This window comes from Molothrus ater, chromosome 5 (assembly GCF_012460135.2).
Source record: "Molothrus ater isolate BHLD 08-10-18 breed brown headed cowbird chromosome 5, BPBGC_Mater_1.1, whole genome shotgun sequence".
NCBI classification, from domain to species: Eukaryota; Metazoa; Chordata; class Aves; order Passeriformes; family Icteridae; genus Molothrus; species Molothrus ater.
The window spans coordinates 65266575-65286651 of NC_050482.2; the positions used below are offsets into that span (position 1 = coordinate 65266575).

Sequence of the window (20077 nt, forward strand, 5' to 3'; positions counted from 1 at the left end):
GAGCCGGGGGCGTCACCCAACCCCGGGCGGGCGCTCCCGCCTCCTGCCGGCGCCCCGGCCGGGACACGGGCACCGCGCGGGCAGAGGCCGCCCCTAAGGCAGTACCGTGCATCGCTGCCACGGGCCGCGCAGGGCGGGGCCGGGCCGAGCCGTGTCGCCGGCTGCCGGCGGGGAAGGAGCGGGAGCGGGGAAGGAGCGGGGAGGGAACGGGAACGGGAGCGGGGCGGGAGCGGCCGGTGACAGGTCCCGGAAGTGAGGTCGGCACACACCTCCCGCCGCGGCCGCGCGCCATTGGCGGGGCGGGGGCGGCCCCGCTCCCCTCACACCCCTCGCTGCCCTCACACCCCCCACACTCCTCATTTCCTTCGCACTCTTCACTGCCTTCACTCCGTTCGCTGCCCTCACACCCCTCATTGCCCTCACACCCCTCGCTGCCCTCACACCCCCCACACTCATTTCCTTCGCACTCTTCACTGCCTTCACTCCGTTCGCTGCCCTCACGCCCCTCACTGCCCTCACTCCGTTCGCTGCCCTCACACCCCTCGCTGCCCTCACTCCGTTCGCTGCCCTCACACCCCTCGCTGCCCTCACTCCCTTCATATCCCTCCCACCCCTCACTTCCTACATCGCTCTCACATCCCTCTACTACCCTTAAACTCCTCAGTGCCCTCACATCTCTCGCTCCCCTCACAACCTCCCGGCTCCCGTTCCCTCCGTGCCGCCGCATGTTTACCGGGACACGGGGCTGAGGGGGTCGAGCCTGAGCCCCCGGGCCGTTCGGTGAGGGGCGCATAAAGCCCCGCAGGCCGGAGGGGCGGCCCGGCTGCCACGGGCGCGGTACGCGCCGCCTGCCTGAGGGCCGGCGAGGAGGGGCCGTGCCTGTGCCCATTCATCTGTGCTCTACGAAACACTTCTCAAAATCGTATAAAGGCGTGTTTGCCTTCACGCTTGCATTCCATGTGGGGAAGAAAAAAACCCAACCAAAACCAAAATTTAATCAGGAATCTCACTTAATTAGTGAGCTGAGTAGTCAATGGCACAGTATCAGGATGATAAAACAAGACTCACTTCAGATATTTCCAATAGGAAGTTAAATGAGGCCTAGAAATGGAAGAGAGCGTTGTTTTGAGGGTTTGGTTCATTACCGCAGTGAGCACTACACTTTATTCCATAATTTTCTCATAAATTTGGGTTTAGCACATGGCCCTGGACACCAGAGCACTCGGTGCAGAAACAAGAGTAACAGCAGAGGCTGAAAAGCCCCCAAAGGCATGGGTCAGGACCAGCCAGCAAAAGGCAATATTGACCATGCAAAACAGAAGCTAAATAAAATCCTTATATTGATTTAAAGCATTTCAGACTGTTTCAAACTGGTTCTGATCACAGTTCAACTTTTCAACCACTAGAGCTGCTCCACGGTCTGTCCCAAGCTGGGCCAACACCCAATGCCACAAGAATCAGTTGATTTAGCAGGTTAATTCCCAGGTTTAACAATTGCATATTTCACCACAGGTGAGGTGACATGATGCAAGTGCTGCACGACAATTTTCGAGAGTAAGGTGTTGGAATGGATGCAGGCTTTTGCCTGGGGAATATGCACGTTTTGAGGGACTTGCCACAGCTGCCAGTGAGAGGCATGCCAGGCTGACTCAGCTTTTTATCAACACCTCATCTTGCCCTGACTCATGCACAGGCGCTGTCCCAAAGGCAGTAAAACACAAAATATTTATTGGAATCCAAAATGAGTTGTGGGTTGTTTCCTGTTTATGAGCTGTGGGCTCCTCAGCCCACACCAAACATGTAGCAAGCTCCGTCTGCAGCAGGGAGGGCTGTGCTACTCCAGGCATGGAAGAGAGCTCTCTTAACCCCTGTTCTGGAAGTGATTCTTCTGACATGTAGTTACTGATTGGTTTGTGTAAATTTTTATCACAGTTCAAATCTTAACCGGATACTAAATATAAAAATCCATTGGTTATTTAAATGTGGAAGCTTTTAGAAATCAGAAGTCAGATTATTTACTAGGTTTTTATCTGAAATAACCTTCAATTAGTGTTCTATTCCATTAATATGCAATAACCTTATTACAATTGCCTAACAGCTTGACAGTTGTGGAAGAAGCAGCCAGCTTTGTGCAGTTGTTGATTTTCCATCTTTCCAGTAGCCAGCTGGCTTTGTCAGAGGCCTGCACAGCCATGCACAGCATTTCTATCACAAAACATTTTCATTTGCAAAAGAGAAATGCCTTTTCATTTATGTAAAGGCCACATGTAGAGTCTCTCATAACAATTCTGTGGGAGCAGATGAGCAGCTCCAAGTCAGCACAGACTCATTCACAAGTCTGGGAGGACAGACCATACCAGGCAAAACTGGCAGCGCCTTCGCCACCTCCTCCAGCTACGGTAGAATGCAGGAAGTGGGCTGACCCTGTGCTCAAATATTTGCCGTGGTTTCTCTTGCTGATTTGATGGTAGAGATTTTGACAGACAATGGGCCCTGTTTTTGCTGGATCATCGTGAAATACTTCCACTACAAAGTTGATAGAGCCATAGAGCCTTCCCATTTGAGTATTTATTTGAAGTGGGAACTGCAGAGGCCCAGTATCGTAGCCAGCACTTTATCAGCAGAAATAGCATACATAGGGTTCTGTTTCTCTGTGAGTGCCTACTGAAGCCTTACAGAACTAACATGTACTAATGGAAAATTAATTACATTAATCTTTGAATCGTGCTTATTAAAAGAATAGAAGAGGGTGGACAATCACAAAGCAACAAGTTTTATAAGCAGAGGTCACTAGCAGAAGTCTAGAAAACTGTCAGAGTGTAATTTGATTCTTTTTCTGTATAACTTTGCACATGCTGGATCCTGCCCCTTTATGCCTGGTCAAAATATGTCAAAGCCAATAGTCCCATGTGATATGAACAGGAAAGGTTTAAATCTGATTTATTTCATATACACAGTATGCAAATCATTGCTAAAAGCACAATTCTCTCTCATTAAATCAAACCCCTTAAAAAACCCCAAAAAACAGCCAAGAAAACTGGTGGAGCAGAGGAGACAGTGAGATGTATCCATCCTGAGCTTTCCTTATGAAGCTCTCTCTCAGCATAGCTGTCTGGGTACAGAAATACCTGTGCTGCTTTATTTTGCTGTTGGTTTTAGCTCAGGCTGGATTTGAGGGCTGGTTGTTTTTAGATGTATGTCTCTCTCCTGGATTAGAACAAAGCTCTAAGGCTAGAGGTGATAAATGAAAACATTTAGCTAAGTCACATGAGACTCATCTGCCTCATTTTACTATGACAGGTTTTGGATGGAAGCAGGATGCAACTTACAGGTTTGCACAAGCCTACTCTTCCACAAAACTATTTAGACATTCAATTAAAAAAAAATCTAAGGCGAGATTATATTTCCCAAGAAAATAAGCAATGAAGCTGTTACTTACATTTAATTTCTGTTAGAGATGTTTGCCATGCCATCCCATCTATATAAGGTATAGCCTTGGTCATTCAGATAATTTCTTTTCATGTCTGAAGGTTACTTTGCTCATTACTCTTCACTTACTAAAACAATTCATAACTTGTCAGAGCGTCAAGATCAAACATTGCAGGTGTCCATTCATCTCTTCCTGTGTCAAAAAGACTTCAGAACAGTTGCACGTAAGATCATGGTACTTTAAACTTATTAACCTTTCTTAAGCCAAAATGTTTAGAATTCCTCTCATTACTCTTTATGCTGGCGCTGTCATTGTTGCTATGGGTTTTCAATAGATGATTGCCAGCCAGGTTGAGAACTGGTGAATTAATTTTTTTTTAGTGTTTATCCCCTCATCATTATTACAGCCAGTGCGTTTCAATTCTTTGTTTTAATAAAAAATATCTTTAAAGAAAACTACTAGCAGAGCAAGCAACTTTCTTACAGGAAAGCAGGATGTCCCAAATCTTTTTTTCTGAGGGGGAGCCCATGTTGGATGGGGAGGAAGTAGAGAGAAAAATTACTGCTTGAAAACACCTGATGGCAATAAGCAATTACTCTTAAAACTCAGCTGTGGCTATTCTTTCCCAAATTTGCCCTACCTTCTCATCTGGATAATTTCTTTCTCCAGTGTAATATTCTTTTTCTATACATTTCTTTTTGTGCTGGACACTGCATTACCAGATTCAGCAGGATTTAGCAGATTTATTTGTGCATTTTGTTTTTGGTCTCCAAGAACTGCTAAAAATCAGTTAAGCTTAATATAATAAATGTATACATTTTTAGAAAACAAATTACTGCTTGGTATCTTGAACTGGGAGAAGTTTTGTTATTCTCTTTCTGGGGTGGATCGCTCCTTCCTTTCTTTGATCAATGTGGTACTTGCCATAGTGTGACTGAGGGAAAAAGTCTCCTCCTTTTTTGGCAGATTTTTCCCTATTATCCTTGGAAATAAATGCACTCTTAATTTAATTGTTTAAAGCATTTAAATTTATTTATCCCTGTATTTCCAGTCCTTTGAACTGAATACTATTTGAATGTTTTCAGTTTCAAAGAAAGAATTTCTTTCTGATCCAGGTTTCCCACTTGTTCCTACTTTGGTTTTGTTGGCTCAGTGAAGCCTTTTTTGCCCCCTTTCCCCAGTCTCAGTTTCCCAGTTGGTGTTTTATCCATGTCACTGAGATTCTCTTCTTGGGTGATGTACATAAAATCTGTCCCTGTTGTCCCCCCCATAACTGTGATTCAGACCTTACTCACAAGTGGCTATTGCAACACATCTTTTGGCCCTCGTTCTCCCCTGTCTCCAGCTAAAGCCAACTTTCACTGTCCTCTCTCAACTCTCTTTTCTATTTACGTCAACTCTGTACCCCCTTTGATGTCTGCTTCCAATTCCCAACTCTTCTTTCCTGTAACCTCCGGTGCACTCTCTACTGTCCTTTACCAATGCTGCAGGAAACCTGCTCCTTCCCTGCACAGCCTGTACATGAGCATGACACAGCACAACAAAGAAGCAAGACAGAATGTTCGGTGGATTGTGTTTCCTAATACAATTATTAGCAATTTCTACTTGGTTTTCTTTTTAATGTGTCCTCCTATGCACCTCTACAGTGTGTATTCCCTTCCATGCCTCAATTGGCTTATGCTGTCACTGGTCAATTTTCCCAGCATCAGTGCTTATCTATCCTTGTCTAGCTTTAGTTGTAGCCTTAATGTAAGATGCAGAAGTTTCTGGGCCTTCACTCGTGTTTTATGTGGATTTCAAGAAGGAATTGCTGTGAAAATACCCGCTTGCCCTAAATAATTTTGCTTTGTAAATAATTCAGGCCAAGTGCAGAAATGAAAACTGAAGTTGCAGCTTCTGTTTGCCTCCATACCCTGGACACCTCATGCACCAGAGGTGTAAGCACACCTTTAGCAAGGAGATGCAGTGGTTGTACAGGTTGTACTGCTGCCAGAGTGCCCAAGGAGGTGCAGTGGTTGTGCACACATTGTACGACTTCCAGAGCAGCTGAGGAGATGCAGCGCCAATCGTGCATGTGTGCTTGTTTTGGTGCAAAGTCTGGCGGCTCCTGAAGGGGAGCTCAAAGCTAAGCCGATTTGGGTTTGTTTGGTTTCAGCTGAGGCAATTAAAGGGAAAGTACAGGCTGATGCCATTTCCGGAGTTGGCAGCATGTGGCACACTGTAGGATATTTCCTGGGTGATAGTGGTGCTGTGTGTCCACATCAGTGCATTTCCCAGAGCTCATCTAATCACAGATTTGCAGTTCTCCGGGGTCCTTAAAGCAAGCATTTTCTTTCCCTTGTACTGCTTGTACTTATCTCCCCCGGAGAAAGGGCAAGTATTTCTACTGTCAAGTAAAAATGTTGAGTTTGGGTGCTTTGGGTGTGTAAATGTGAGACTTAGTCAAAGCAATTAGCTGAGTAACCATTGAGCTTAAATTGTTTTCCTACCTGTGATTTCCAGGCTGTGATTAACACCGTGCTGTGATACACACCCAGCCTTTTCCAGCACTCACAACTGATACACCGGGCCTCAGCCACAGCTGCCTTGGGATGAACAATCACACAGCTCATTTTGGGACTCTCTGCTCAATCATTGCACATCTAAAAGTCACACTTCAAAACAAAAGCACAAATAATGGGGCTGCTGCTTTGTAGCTACCAGTTTTTCTTTTAAACTTTGACTGTGCACGTTCTTGTTCAAGTACTTCTCACTGCTCTTCATACTGACCAGCTTTGTTGTGTGAATAGGAGCTGCTCATAACTAAGTCCTGGACAGGTTTTTTTAAGCAAGACTGTACTTGTAAAATTTTTTTTTAAGTGTTTGATAAAATAATTTGTAAACAAAATGTTAAAAAACATAGAAGAGGGAGGTCAGACGAGACTTGAAAACACATTCTTATAAGATTAAGAAGCTCATTACTGGCTAGAAATTGAGGCTTACCCTAGGCCAGCAAAAGAAAGGTCACAGTTTTCTGATCCTGTGGCCTCAGAAACATCCCAACATTCAGTACTACCTTATTTGTCCTCATGCCATGCTGCATCACTGCTCAATGTTCCCAATTCCAGCTTTTTGCAGGGCTGTGCTGTGAACCAGATCAGGGAACCTATTCCACTGAAAAATAGTAGAAAATAACACCAGAAAATAAGAATAATTTCTTTATCTAATTCATGGCATGTGCCTCACATCCAGGAGGAGCACTGGCTGAATTTCTGTCCCCTACACTACCCTGGAAATCAGCCTGGCATCAAACCCTGGTCCAGCCTCACCAAGGACATGGAAAAGGTGACTGTGGCAGGAACCTGAGGGATAAGGAAATGGAGGGAAGAGCTTCTTTCAGTGACTACAGGAGCCCTGGAAAGGAGGTGATTTTCAGCTGGATCACGAGGAGCCAAGCCAGAGGATATCTGCTGGAGTGTGGGCAAGTCTGGCTTGTTTGGACATAAGGAATGTAAACAGCAGCAGGAGCCTTCGTGGGGAAGGACGTCATTGCAGCAACACGAGAGCATCAACTGCTAACACTGTATTTATCCAAACCGTAAAGAACAATTTTAAATAAGAAGAGGTTTCAAAGCTGTGTTTAGCTGGAAGATCTGTGTGGGAGAGGGGTGGATACCTTTGGACTTTGTTAATAATTAAGTGGAGGAGTGTGTTAAAGCCTATGGAATGGACAGCATGGCAGTAAAAATACCGTGACTCATTGAAGCTGGAGGTTAGCAAACAGTCCCAAGTAAACAAAATTGCACATGACAGATCCTTGTGTAGCAAGACCCATCTCTCTTTAGTGAAACCAAGACTGAAATGCTCCATTTGCTTCTGAAAACCTCATGACCTTGTGGAAACAATTTGGTGCTGAACCTGCAAGAAATAGAAATAGTGTTCGGAACTAGATGAAAATCCAGCATGTTTTCTAAGCTATATATTTGCAATATTCAGCATATTTTCCAAACATTTTTTTTCTCATAATAATCCCTGAGAGAATGTCTTTCCAGTTAAAAAACCCAAAAAATGTGAAGAAACTGTCTGTCTCGTATCAGTTCATTCACTCCAAATGCAGCAAGAGCCAAAAGGAAAATTTGGGTATATGGTTTAAAAGAGGCAAGAACTTGTCTAAGGAGCAGCCTGTGAAGTCTGCTTTTCTGCGTACTCCTGTTATCAGATATTTAGTTTTTAACTGAATTATTTTACAGGTCTTCCCCCATTTAAAAAAAATTAAAATTGTTACTATCTTTTGCATGTCTTAATATAATTCTCTCCCTTTCTTCCTTTTTACCTGCTGTTTATGTCTTGAGGTACATTTGGCTCCGCAAACTGGCAGACAAAATCCGTAAGGTTTGAATGTAGAGCAGTAAATACACCAAATCTGGTCTCCTGCCAGCTGCCTGCCTCTCAGGGTGCACTGGTTATCTGGCTTCACCCTTTCTACAGCCACAGCTGGAGACCCCAGACATTCCCAAGCCACTGGAAAATGCTGACAACAGGAAAGGCAGATCACTGATGCCATTCTGGGAGCCTCCGAGAACAAGAACATCATACAAGAGTGGTTAATTAGAGCTGTATCATAGAGTTTTGCACCCACTTTGAGTTGCTATCTGACAGCAGTTGCCCTGATTACCTAATTCATCTGTGTGCAACTCTGCAAATATTTGTTAGAGAACACAAAATATTTGCTGTTTATCCTGGGCTTCAGCATTACAAATGTTTGTTTAATGTCCAGGCTGGGATTTTCAAATATTTCTGATATCTCAGTATTCCTCCAATTTATTTCTATTTAATCTGGAAAGAAAAAAGATCTTGTCAATATACCTGCCCTGTACATCTCATTCACGTTTGCATTCCGGGAGTTTGCCTTTTGGAGCTGTGCAGCAGGTGGAGTGCCCTGTCACTGTCCCACGCGTCACCAGGTTTGTCAGGGCACAGGGCCACGCGCAGAAAGCCTCAGAGGCCCCGCAGAGTGCGAGGGACGCGTGGCACCGCGAGCGGGGAAGGCAGGGCCCTGTTCTGTTAGCTCAGGGTAAGTGAGGTTACACCAGCCAGGCTGGCAGTGTGCTGACATCACCTGATTACTTGGCTGTGCAATTACAGGAGCTGTGCCTCCACTCAGATTTTACAGTTAGATTAGCTATTACCTATGACTGTGCTCCAGCACGAGCTGTAAGTAAAAACAAACACAAGTCTCTGGTTTTTTTTTTGACCCAGTAAAACTCTAATTACAACACAAAGTGAAAAACTGAACTTTTTTTCTTATCAAGGGCAATGCCATAGGCTAGTGTTCAGACTAGAAACTGAATCAGGAAAAAAGCCTCAAAGCCAGGTGTCAGACAACTGCATTTCATGGTGTTGCGGCAGCAGAGGAGCCTTCTGGGGTAATATCAATGGAAAACCACATTCCCTTCTCTTACCCCTTATTTCAGGCACAGGCTCCACAATTTACCCTCTTCGGGCTTTAGTATTTGTGGCATTTTTCAACCTCCCCCAAAGACTGGCTAGTTGTCTGTAGGTCAGGGACTTGCATTGCCTCAGCTGGGAGCCATGGAACACCAGAGCAGGCACAAGGGTGAGGAGAGGATACTGGGAGAGGGCAGAAAGAAGATCTTCCCCTTGCAGCTGTGAGGTGTTACATCAGTTCACTTGTTTGTTTAACCATACCTTGGAAGAAGGTGGTAAAGGCCATATCCTCTTTCTCCAGATATTAAAAAACAGATCACAGAGTGGTTGAAATCCCTGGTGGGTTGTTCGGTTTCCCATTGCACCAGTATTAGTTTTATTCCTCTTATCTTTCCCCCATCTTCAAACCCCTTGATTGGATCAATGTCCCTCTTCACAAGCACGCACTGTCCTTGCCTGCTCTCTTTGGATCCTTCAAGAGAGGATACAAAGGATAGTCCTTCAAGCCCTATTTCTTTTGCAAACTTTGTTTTTCCAATTGGCCAACTCTTCATTGACAACTTCTAATGCAATTATACTAAATTCCTGTTTACCTGACTATTCAGTTCTTTGGGGCTAAATCTTACCATTTCTCTCAGTTCTGTAAAGTGCTGTTTGCCTGTACGTAGCTAAAGATCCTAAGACATTTTAGCAACTTTGATTTGCTCTTAGAGGAAAGACTCAAGTCAGTCATTACCCCACTATCAATCCCATGAACTATATGCAGAAAAATATCATTTATTACCCAAATGAAGGTAAACCAGACATTCAAAAATCAGAGTGGAATGCTGGTATCAAAATGTACTTAATCCAGACCCAGTGAATCTCTGATTAAAAATAAAATACAATAATGATTTTTTTCTCCTAGATTCTGTAAATCCTAAGAGAGTCCAAATGGAACAACCAACCATTTTTTTGTTGTTTTTTCTGTCTCTAGCTCTTATGTTGATTTTTCACTCCAGAAATAAAAACTTTACAGCTGGTATGTATATTACACTAATGATGCTTTAATTCAGAAATACAACTAACAGATGTTAAATTAATCTAGTCAGATTTGAGTTACCTTTGAGACCTGGCTACAGTGTTTGCTTCTGGAAGGTATGCACATTTTATTTGTACCCATGGTTCATGAAAGTCAGGCTGTCTTTGGATAAATGATGATTTCATGTTTTTCTCTGCTATCCACTCATGTCCATAAATTTGAAAGATGTGTATTGTGCTATCGGAGAATGTACTTTGAAGCCAGTTTTAGATTTGGTTGCTAATCTGGCAGCCCTGCTTTTCTCTTCTGTAAACAGTGATAAATACTTTCCAGTAGGCCTGAATCCAGCAAGGCTCTTCACTAAATAGCCTCTAGGTAGTTACTTCGGAGTGAAGGGACAAACCCTACATTAAAAGAAAAGGTTGATAATACAGATGTATGAAAATACCTAATGCTTCCTGCAATATGTGCAGTTTTCTGAATTTGCAGAGCTGATCTGCCTTCATCTGCTCCAGCAGAACAGCAGGTTGTACCCAGTGCAGTCTGTACCTGACACAAGGTTTCTGATAAGCTCCTGGATATCAAAAAGATTATTGAACGAATATGTTTGATACAGTAGGCTACTGTTTGATATTGTTTTTCCATTCCTAATCACAAGCCATGATAGCACTACTAGAAATTAGGCTATTCAATTCTAAAGCTTTGCTGCTCCAAGAGAATAAAATTGTACTTTTAAAAAATATTCATGTGCCTCAGGAAAAAAGCCCACCTTTATTCCCTGGATTAATCACTTGGAGCAATGTGCTAAGTATACTGAGCTGTTCTTTTTGTGGAACACAAGGATCAAGCCTTTGTTCTTGGCAGCCACATCCTTCATGCCATGCATACTGGAACCCACCGCTGTTATTTTTCGTTCCTCACGGAGAGCAGAGAGCTCTGCAGCAAAAAAAAGGGGCAGCTCCTCCCAGAGGAGCTTGTGCTACAGCAGCAGCAAACTGCCAGGGAGAGCCTGAGGACACATGGGTCACAATAAAGGTCACAATGAAAACCTGATGTGGCAGCTCAGCTCTGTAAATGCCACGCTGGACTTGGCACCTTCATCAATTTGTATGGGTGGTATTCAGATTGAGGCTCAGGAGTGGGAAGCTGCTATTAAAAAAAGGAAAATAGTGGACTGATGAGATGTACCAAATGCAGAGACATTGAGGAGGAAAGAAACAGAGGCCTTGAAATTGTACTTTTTTGACTGTGAAGAACTCTGAGAGGTGAAGAACTCTGAGAGGAGCCAGGAGGCAGGATGGCTACTGATGTTTCCACCTTTTTGTCTCTATCAGTACCCTGCACCCTGTCTACCCCACACCTTGTGAGCACATTTTTACCTATTTTTGGGGGGTGCTGTGAGAGAATAATGTGGTTACTTTTGCCTTGCCAGATTCACTGGTGTAGAAGAGAGACACAGCCAGAAAGTTATTTTATAAAACCCTAACAAACAGCAAAATTGCATTCTTGCTTTCCTCTTGTATCACTACAAAAAGTCTAAGTGGTCAACACAGCAAGACTGCAGCTGATAGGAGGTCAGTTCTCCTGCACTCCACATATACCAGTCACTTTATCCCTTTGTCAGGAGTAGATGGATGCACATATTCTTTGTATATATTCACCTTTGACTGATGTGTCTCCAGACACCTGGGCCTGAACTTACAGAGAGATGGAGGCAGCAGCAGAGAACACCTTGCTGATTGCTAACTCTTCCAGCATTAAATAGATTTTAAAAGCACTGCTTTTCAGAAAAGAAAGGACTCATAACCACCTGCAGTGGCTTAGCTTTACAAAGTGCAGTCACTCAGTGTTCACAAAGTTATTCTTTCTATTTGTCAGCAGGCACAGAAACCTCGCAGGACTGCACCCAGAACTGTGCAGGCCCTGTAGAATCATCAGATTTGGCAAGATTTCAGCTCTGCAGAAAACAGCTGCAACTGTGAGTGCAGATCTTTTGCCCTCAAATTAGTGAAAATTTGATATAACAGGTGATCTTTTAGACTGATCTTTTAACACTCAAGGTATATACATGACTTCTCTGCAAAATGAGAATGAATGCCTACTTACTGAATTTATTTTCACATTTGCTTGATAGAACCATTCCTCATTTAAAAACAATTCTCCTTGCAGTTGTCTTATGGCATTACAACAAGACAAATAGGTGATTTCCCATAATTTTTTTTTTTTTAATCATTATAAAACTTTGTATCTACAAATAACAAAGAATACCCCCCTGGAAATTACCTAAGCCTAAAAATTATATATTTGCTGTTTAAATTTCTCTCTGGTTGAAAAGAAAAGCTGTGGTCCCTGTTCCGAGCAGACAAAGCACAAGGGACAGCAGGATCTGAGCAATGTAATCATCAAAGCCACGAAACAAACCCTAAATGCAGTTTTAGCAAACCATACAGTAGCAGTTTCAAGTACTCTGGGAGTAGTTTCATATTACCAGCAGTTGGTTTAAAATAGTAACACAGCCATTGTGCCATCCTCTAAAATAATGTTTCTATCACAACAAAAATATTTGCATGCAGTAACTGGACATTGAGTAACTGTGGACTTCTGTACCGGTGATTGCACTGTGTAAAAACAAGGTGGAGAGAAGAGAAAACACCTGAGACAAAACTGCTTGTTCCCTTTCCATAATGCTGCTTACAACAGGAGCCACTCACTCTTTGAACAAAGATAAAAAGACTTCTTCTACCAAAAAACCCCAAAGCCTACCCTTCCAAACCTAAATAAACATAGTTCTGTCTTATTCCTAATGTGTATGACTGGTACTTCAAGATTTTTACTCTTAAATTATTTCATTTTTCCAGTTGTTGATAAAGTTAAATCTCTCAAAAAATTTGGAATTGATGTGCTTTGAGTTTTTCAATGATGAAATTTTATACCACCTGTCACCCTGTCACAGTTCTAAGACATTGCACAGAAGGTCCCCTGCAATTTGCCATGGAGGGACAGATTAAATAACAAATTCAAATTATTTATTTCAAACAAACCTGGAAAATGTTTTGAAAACATAGTGATGCCAATGAATAAAAGACTGCGCTCTGGGACAGATTCAATGATTGTTGTTACCATCAGAGAAATCTCCATAAGAGAATTTGCTGCACTCTGAAAGAGGCAGTGAAGGAAAGAACAGGCTTTGAAGATCATCTCAGGGTGGTTTACACAAGATGTTCTGTATGTCAGGTGAAATACATTTTAAAGTGAGGTTGGATACTCTCCAGGTTTTTTCTGTGGAGATGTCTCAAGAGAAAAGCTTACAAAACCAGAAGTTTCAAGTGCTGGAATGGCAGTGATGCTTGGGGCTGATCAGGGCTGCATCCACATAGCTTAGAGCTCTTTCTTTGCTACTGAATGGTTTCTGACAGAAGACTGAACCCAACTCTTTTATTTAACAAAGGAAGGATAGCTGATAATTTTTTATCTCTCCTACAGAAAGCAAAATCCCTGCTCTTGCTTGGATCTGTGGAACAGGGGCATGTCATGGGAACACCTTTGTGTAAGAGAATGATAAGGGGGAAGTTTCCTTCCTCATGCTGGGCTGGGTTTGGGCCTTTCAGAAGCACCATGAATGAGCTGGAGTTACTGGAGCTGTGTTTTCAGGAGACTTCAACTGCTGCTTGCTAAATACCCTTGCACATGCTTTTGGCCTGTGGATCTATCCCCATAAATTCATTTACTGCATCTCCCTGTGGAGATGTAGAGTTGGGAGGCAATAGCTTAAGTGGGGTTCTCTGATGTCACCACTCTATACTGGCTGAGTTAGTTTAAATAGCATCTCATTTTAAGCAATTAAATGACTGTTTTTTCTTAGGCTCTCGTTTCTTAGGCTCTTGCTCAGAAACTCATCATGATCCTCCATAAAATACATAAGTATTGATGAAATGAGCCTACATTTGGACCTGGAATCATTGCTCTACTTGTGTTAGTTTCTATGACTATTCACTGAATTCACTGGGAAAGACCCAACCCAATAAAATTTTACATTTGTATTTTTGCACAAGGCAGCAATATTGACTGTGCAGTTACTAAAGAGCTTGAGAGCAAGTTGGAAAAATTAATAGAACTATTCCTAGCCATACACACATTGCATGTGTGCCAGGAAACAAGCAAAACCTGATTTCCCAAGCATGTTGTGAGATGGGAACTTCAGCTGGCCACATCTTCTCCCCCAGTTCCTTTAGCTCCATGTCCTTTGTTTTCAGCCCTAGACTGAAAACAGCACCCAGCCCTAGATATCCCCCAGCATCCTTCTTTTTGGGGCAAAGTAGCTGATTTGCTCCCCAGCTCATGCTGCCCGTCCAGCTGGCACTCATTTTTGCAGACCAAAAAATTGGTCAGGCAAACACTAATTGTGTGAGAAGAATAATCATTACTGGTAAAAATCACAGCAGAACCTGCCCTATACCATTCCAAACCTATGTGCACTGTACCTAATCATTATTTTCATCACCATTACTGATACTGTCTCCCATTGGTTTTGGTGCAGCACCTGAATCAATAATTTCTGTCTTTGCCTGTTTAGGAAATCCCATCCTTGTACTGCAGATTTCTCACATGAAGTCGTAACTAGATTTTAAATGTTGTGATTTGTGAAGAACACATAACCGGGGTGTAAATTCACAGTTCCTCCTTGCTCTGATTTCTAATCTGACTTCAGGCAGGCTGGTTTCTAACCAAGCAGCACGAGAGGTGATTGATGGCAGTGAGGAGAGCGATAAACACCTGACCTCTAGTGGCAGCTCTCCGGGCTCGGTGGGAAGGGAGAGAGCTGGAAATATGAGGGAAAAATGGATTATGGAGTAAACTGGAGCTATGAAGTAGAGCCTGAACTTCCATTAGTTTCTTTGTCAGTTTTTGTTTAATTATCTTTTCTACTGAAATCTCAGTTCAGAACCCAAGGTATTTCTCTTTATGAAACTTTTCTTCATATTTATCACTATATTTAAGAAGTGTGTGCACAGTCTTCCAAAAGAATTACAGCAATATCCTAACAAGTTTTATAGCTTCACATAGAAAGCTTTTGGCAAGTTTGTCACTTTGGTTGTTTTCTCCCCATGCACACACAATTATTCAAGAAGCCCCTTTGAGTCCTCATTGGACTTCATTCCTGCTCCTCACTGACACAGAACATTTCCCCCGTGAAAATACATACTTCACTATCAGCACTCTGGACATCAAAGCTCTTCTTCCCATTGGGCTAAAAATACAGCAGCTATTCCATAAACAAAGGTCATAACCTTGCTAATCAAGTGGTTAACCCAAATATTAAATCCCCTCATGGAGAAAAAACAGTCTCATTTTTAACCACTGTAGGATTAAATTTCAAAGTGCTGGCTTACACAAAATTTCTCCTAAGCAAAAAACCATTGTCTGGAAGCTGTGGTTAAACCTACTTTTCATTGCAGCTGTGTGAGGCCTTCAGACCACCAATGCAGTCTGTTAATGTGACAGTGGCAAAGCTGCAGCAGGACTGGAGCAATGGCATCATTATTTTCCAGCTGGAGTTAGAGTAACTCACTCTTATTTCCTGAAGCCATGGTGAAAATTAATCTACATATGACTCAAAGAATTCTGTACATTAGAAAGAAGTTGATATGGCCATATGAAGAGATGATTTCAGAAAAAAAAAAAAAGAAAAAATAAAAGCAAGCTGTGCAAATACTTCGGCCCATTTAAATGATCACATTAATTGGGGCATGGTGGGATAAATTTGGGGTTTCCTTATGGCCAACAAGTGCTGACTTGAGAAGGGCATAGAAACAGTGCTATGATGTTTAATTTTAGTGTTTATCATAAAAACCCATAAAATTATCATAGTTATTGCAAAAATCTTATTATGTTTGAGCCATTTATATGTTTTCTATTTAACAAAAAAAATTTGCTATATCTTTCATCTCTGAGAATCTGATTTTTCTGCCCTCTGTTGAGACTAGTTCAAAATCTCCTTTCTTATCTTCAAGGTGCTCTGGCACAAGCCCAAGATACCCAATGGTTTGTCCTGCACAAGATGTCAATGTGAATTAACAAAAAAAGATGTGAATTTAAAGTGAGTATAACTCAAGCATATATAATTTCTCTATGGACACTCATTTAGGAGTCAGCTGGCCATAATTACCTTAACTTAATTCACGCTCAAAATGAATTAAACTGAAGTGAATGAATGGTTTATCAACATGGGAGAGACACTGTACAATGAGCTCGGTGTAAATTCACAATTCATCAGCTGCTGTGCTCTGACTTCCCTTGTGGAAATGCAATGTGCCCTCAAGGTGCCTTTGTATGAGGTAACTTAATTTTTTAGGGGGAAAAAAAGACTATATATGGAAGTGTGGGCTGATTGATGGCAGGTGCAGAAGTGATTGGATTTCAATGGTACTAGGCTAGAGAAAAGGTCAGCATACATCATCTGTGCAGTTGAAGTTTCTCTGCCATTTTGGGACCACAATGGCACCTCCTATGCTATGGGGTCTGTTTTGAACTGCAGAAAGCCAAACAACATTTTTGATGTTTCTGTAGCCAATTAGTGCCAAGTACCTGGTGAACCATCTACTCATATTTTTATTCACTATTCAGAAAATCACCATGGAGGAGTGCAGATAAGCCCTAGCCATTTCTGAATGAAGAACAGCCAAAAGCAGCTACATACTAAAATTTACACTGTTACCCAGCTTGGTTTAACTTTACTAAGTATCTTGGTATTAATTTCCCCCTAAAAGACTTCCCACCTTTCTTTATTCATTAGATTTAACAGCATTTTCTGTTAGCATAAGCAAAGCAGTAAGAAATATGGAGAAATATCCTTACTTGCAGTACTCCTTTAAATGTAACCAGCATGGTCAGGCAGTCTGTGACATTATTATCCAGTTAGGAAAACATCCCTGGCCCCATTCATTCAGCCGTTCCTGCTCATTTTTCCAGGCACAGAACATTTGTGCCGTAGCAGGCCTTGTCAGATTTGGAGCCCTTCCAGTACCTGATGAGCATATTAACAGTGCTCCCATTCATGGCCCAGAGCCTGCCAGTTCCATCTAATTTTAGGGAAGTTGCTATTTATAGTTGGATGGCTGTGCTGGCTCTGGTGAGAGCCTCGCCGCTGCTGGGCGCAGGGGGGAGTTTTATTTTTTTGTGCTGTTTTAGTTGGCACACACAAAGTTCATGGTTGTAATTTACCCCAATCCAAAATACTCTGCCATCCTCCCCAGGGAGCAGTGATGCCCTGCCTGAGGATTTACACCAGGAACACTGTGGCACTGTTGGCTGCCTGGTTCTCACCCAGCCACGGGCTGGCTGTGTCCAGGCACAGGTGACCCAGAAGTCAGACAATAACCTTTGCTAAATTACTACATGCAGAAAGGTTTCAAGGTCCAAAGGATAGGGGAGAGGGGGAGAATGTGGGCACAAGTCTCTCTGTGCTGTAACTCATGTAGTACAGGTGAATTCCTTTTGCCTTGTTCCAAAAAGTACATTAATAGCAGTAGTAACAATACCCGCCTCTGCAGCACAGGATTTTGTCTGAATTAATTCTTTAACTTTGCAGGTAGTGTTAAATGCCACGGAAAGTCACAGGGAAGAGATCCTCCAATGTAGACTTGCTGGTCAAATTTACTAAAATAGGCTGTTACAACTTAGGCATTTCATTAACATACCAAGAACTACCACTACACTGTGTATATATGTACAGGTGTGTGTGTGTATGGAAAACTGAGAGACCTAAGAGGAAATCAGCACTACAGTTCATTTTCTCTTGCAGAAAAACAGCCACATAAAATGTGAGAACTCCAAAACTATTTCATTTAGAAATACAGCGTTCACATCATATATAGTCTGGTGCCATAAAGTTGTATAATGACCCTTGGGAACACATAAGTTGACCTCTTCCTGTTCAAAAGATACTTCATGATGCGTTTTAGTAATTGCTAATTTGTTCCCAGTTTTATTGGTGTGACAGGATGGTGGCTGAAAAACTAAATTCACTTTTTGTAAATTGAAATTGGGGTTCAGCTCATGTTAGTTTTTCAAAACGAATCATGTCTTTGGTAGAGGAAGACTTGAGTCACAGAGTTTCAGTCAGACTGTAGTGTTTTGGCTTTAAAACATCCAAAGGTGACAGTGCCTACTCTTGTTTGTCTCTGGTATGGGTAACATCCATTTCCTAGGTTTGTAGGAGGTGCTTGCAGGGGCTGTTTACTCTCTTTCTGATGTTGTATCTTGCTGACATAGAATACACGTTCTGCTCATCCCTCATTCTTGCTGCTATAGACAGGAAGACTTAGAAGCTGGAACAGATATGGCTGTGAGAGTAAAAAAATAATCCTTGTACTCATCAATCTTAATTGCATTCTGGTTCCTAGTTAATTTGTGTATCATAACAAGAAAGGAACATTGAAACAGCAGAGATTCTGGTTCAGCTGAAATTCATATTCAGCCTGGCTGGGATTCTGCTGAGGCAGAGCTGAACTGGAACTGAACCAGAAAAGCAGCTGAAGAAAGAAATAATGGCATAATTCTGTGGCTAATGTGGTTCACAGGACAAAAAGTATTATTTTCCCTATTAATTTGCAGCTGACTGCAGCATGTGATAAAGCCCATGCCCCATAGTCCAGAGGCCATGGGCTGGCAAAGGATTGTCATTTCCCTGGCATTCGGAGCCAGAAATGTGTTTTAGCTGCACAATAATGTCAGTAAGTGTTCTTCTCCCACCTTCCTGTCCAGCTGAAAACAGATGTTCCAGGAAAATGAGGGGTTCAGATGTTCCTGCAGATCCAAACTGCAGTTCTGCCCAGTGAGAATCACAGGTAAAGCTGTAACACAGCTCTGAAAAGGCCCTGGATGAACAAATATTTATACTGGCTGGAGCACGAGTTTAAGTCAATGAGGATGAGCCTTGTGTGTTACTGGCAAGGTAACACTGAGCAATCCTTGCAGCTGCAGGAGTATTTGGGGCTTTTTTAGGGGTGTACAAAGAGGTGGTGTGAGTCCAGAGGGGTCTGAGCTTCCTGCCACCAGCAGCCCCAAAGCCTGCAGGGAGGGTAGAGCACACACACATGTGCCACTGAAAGACACAGCAATGATGGCATCTCACCCACATCTCAAAACACTACGTGGGACCAGGGGAGTGCCCACACCACAGGTTTTCCTTTGTGCACTCAGGCCAAGTGGGCATCCCCTCAAAGACAAATTTCCAGATGCTTTGATTCAGCCACTTCTGAGAACCTCCTCCATGCACAGCTTTTCACAAAAACACCCACCACAATTTGAGACTCCTTCTTCCTGCACAGGCTGTCAAATTTCCCTCCTTGCACTAAATCAGCTTTTCTGCGTTGCCTGTCTTCTGTGGCTTTATGTTGTCAGTTAAGCAAATTAATTATACTGTCCTATTGTTTGTATTTTACATATCTTTGCAGCCTTCCCAGAAAAAGCTGACCTGTTCTGCACTTCAACAAATTGTACTTTCTTCCATGTGTTCTGACCCATGGGGATATTGTGCTGTTTTTCATTGTTATATGCAGGCCCAATGTAGTTTCTCTCCATAAATGCCTCCAGTGAAACCTAAAACATCATCACCTGTTGCTCTGCACTGTATAAGGGAGAGTAAAAAAACTGTACATGGTGACCAAGCCCAGAAGCTTCTCCTGCCACCACCTGGTGAGCTGGGGCTGGATTTACAAGCACAGAAACTCAATGTCTCCATCCTTTTTCCTGGGTTTTATCTGGCACTGGTACTCCTACTCATCCCAGCCATTTTGGAGCATTGATGGGTTAAATTACAGTGACTTTGTGGAATGATTTTAACTTAATCAGCCAGTATAAAACTAGTGGCATTTCATATACCTGTGGTACTTGAAGAGTTAGTGAATTTTCCTTTATGGAGAACATCTGGCTGGTAGCAAGGCAGGGATTATAACTTCAGGGAAGGCTTTTGCTTATATGCTGAAATAAGACATTTTCCTCTACAGCTAGTATTTGCCTTTTTTAGCTATTTTGAGGTAAAGCAATTGCTTCCATCTTTCCTATCCCCACTTCAACTCTTTTTTGTTTGAGGTGTATAGTTTATTGTTCCCAAAGCAAGAGCAGCAAGATGATTCTTCAGTCTCAACTGATGCTGTGCTTCTAGAAAACTTAGACTTTTATAGTAATGGCCTTCCACT

General features: G+C 42.5%; 1 protein-coding gene across 3 annotated transcripts in view; it reads right to left on the bottom strand.

Moving 5' to 3' along the window:
• The window catches only part of PPARA (peroxisome proliferator activated receptor alpha), a 76559-nt gene that overhangs the window by 33142 nt on the left and 23340 nt on the right, over positions 1-20077 (bottom strand). Inside the window, exons 4-6 of one of the 3 annotated variants that reach the window (XM_054514809.1) lie at positions 7161-7327; positions 3440-6583; positions 1069-1101 (exon numbers count right to left, since the gene is read on the bottom strand). The gene's annotated coding sequence lies outside the window, so the exon portion shown is untranslated. Of the gene's footprint in view, positions 1-105; positions 279-733; positions 749-1068; positions 1102-3439; positions 6584-7160; positions 7328-20077 lie in introns of those variants that run through there. The other 2 variants (XM_054514811.1, XM_054514810.1) reach the window with 2 other exon arrangements.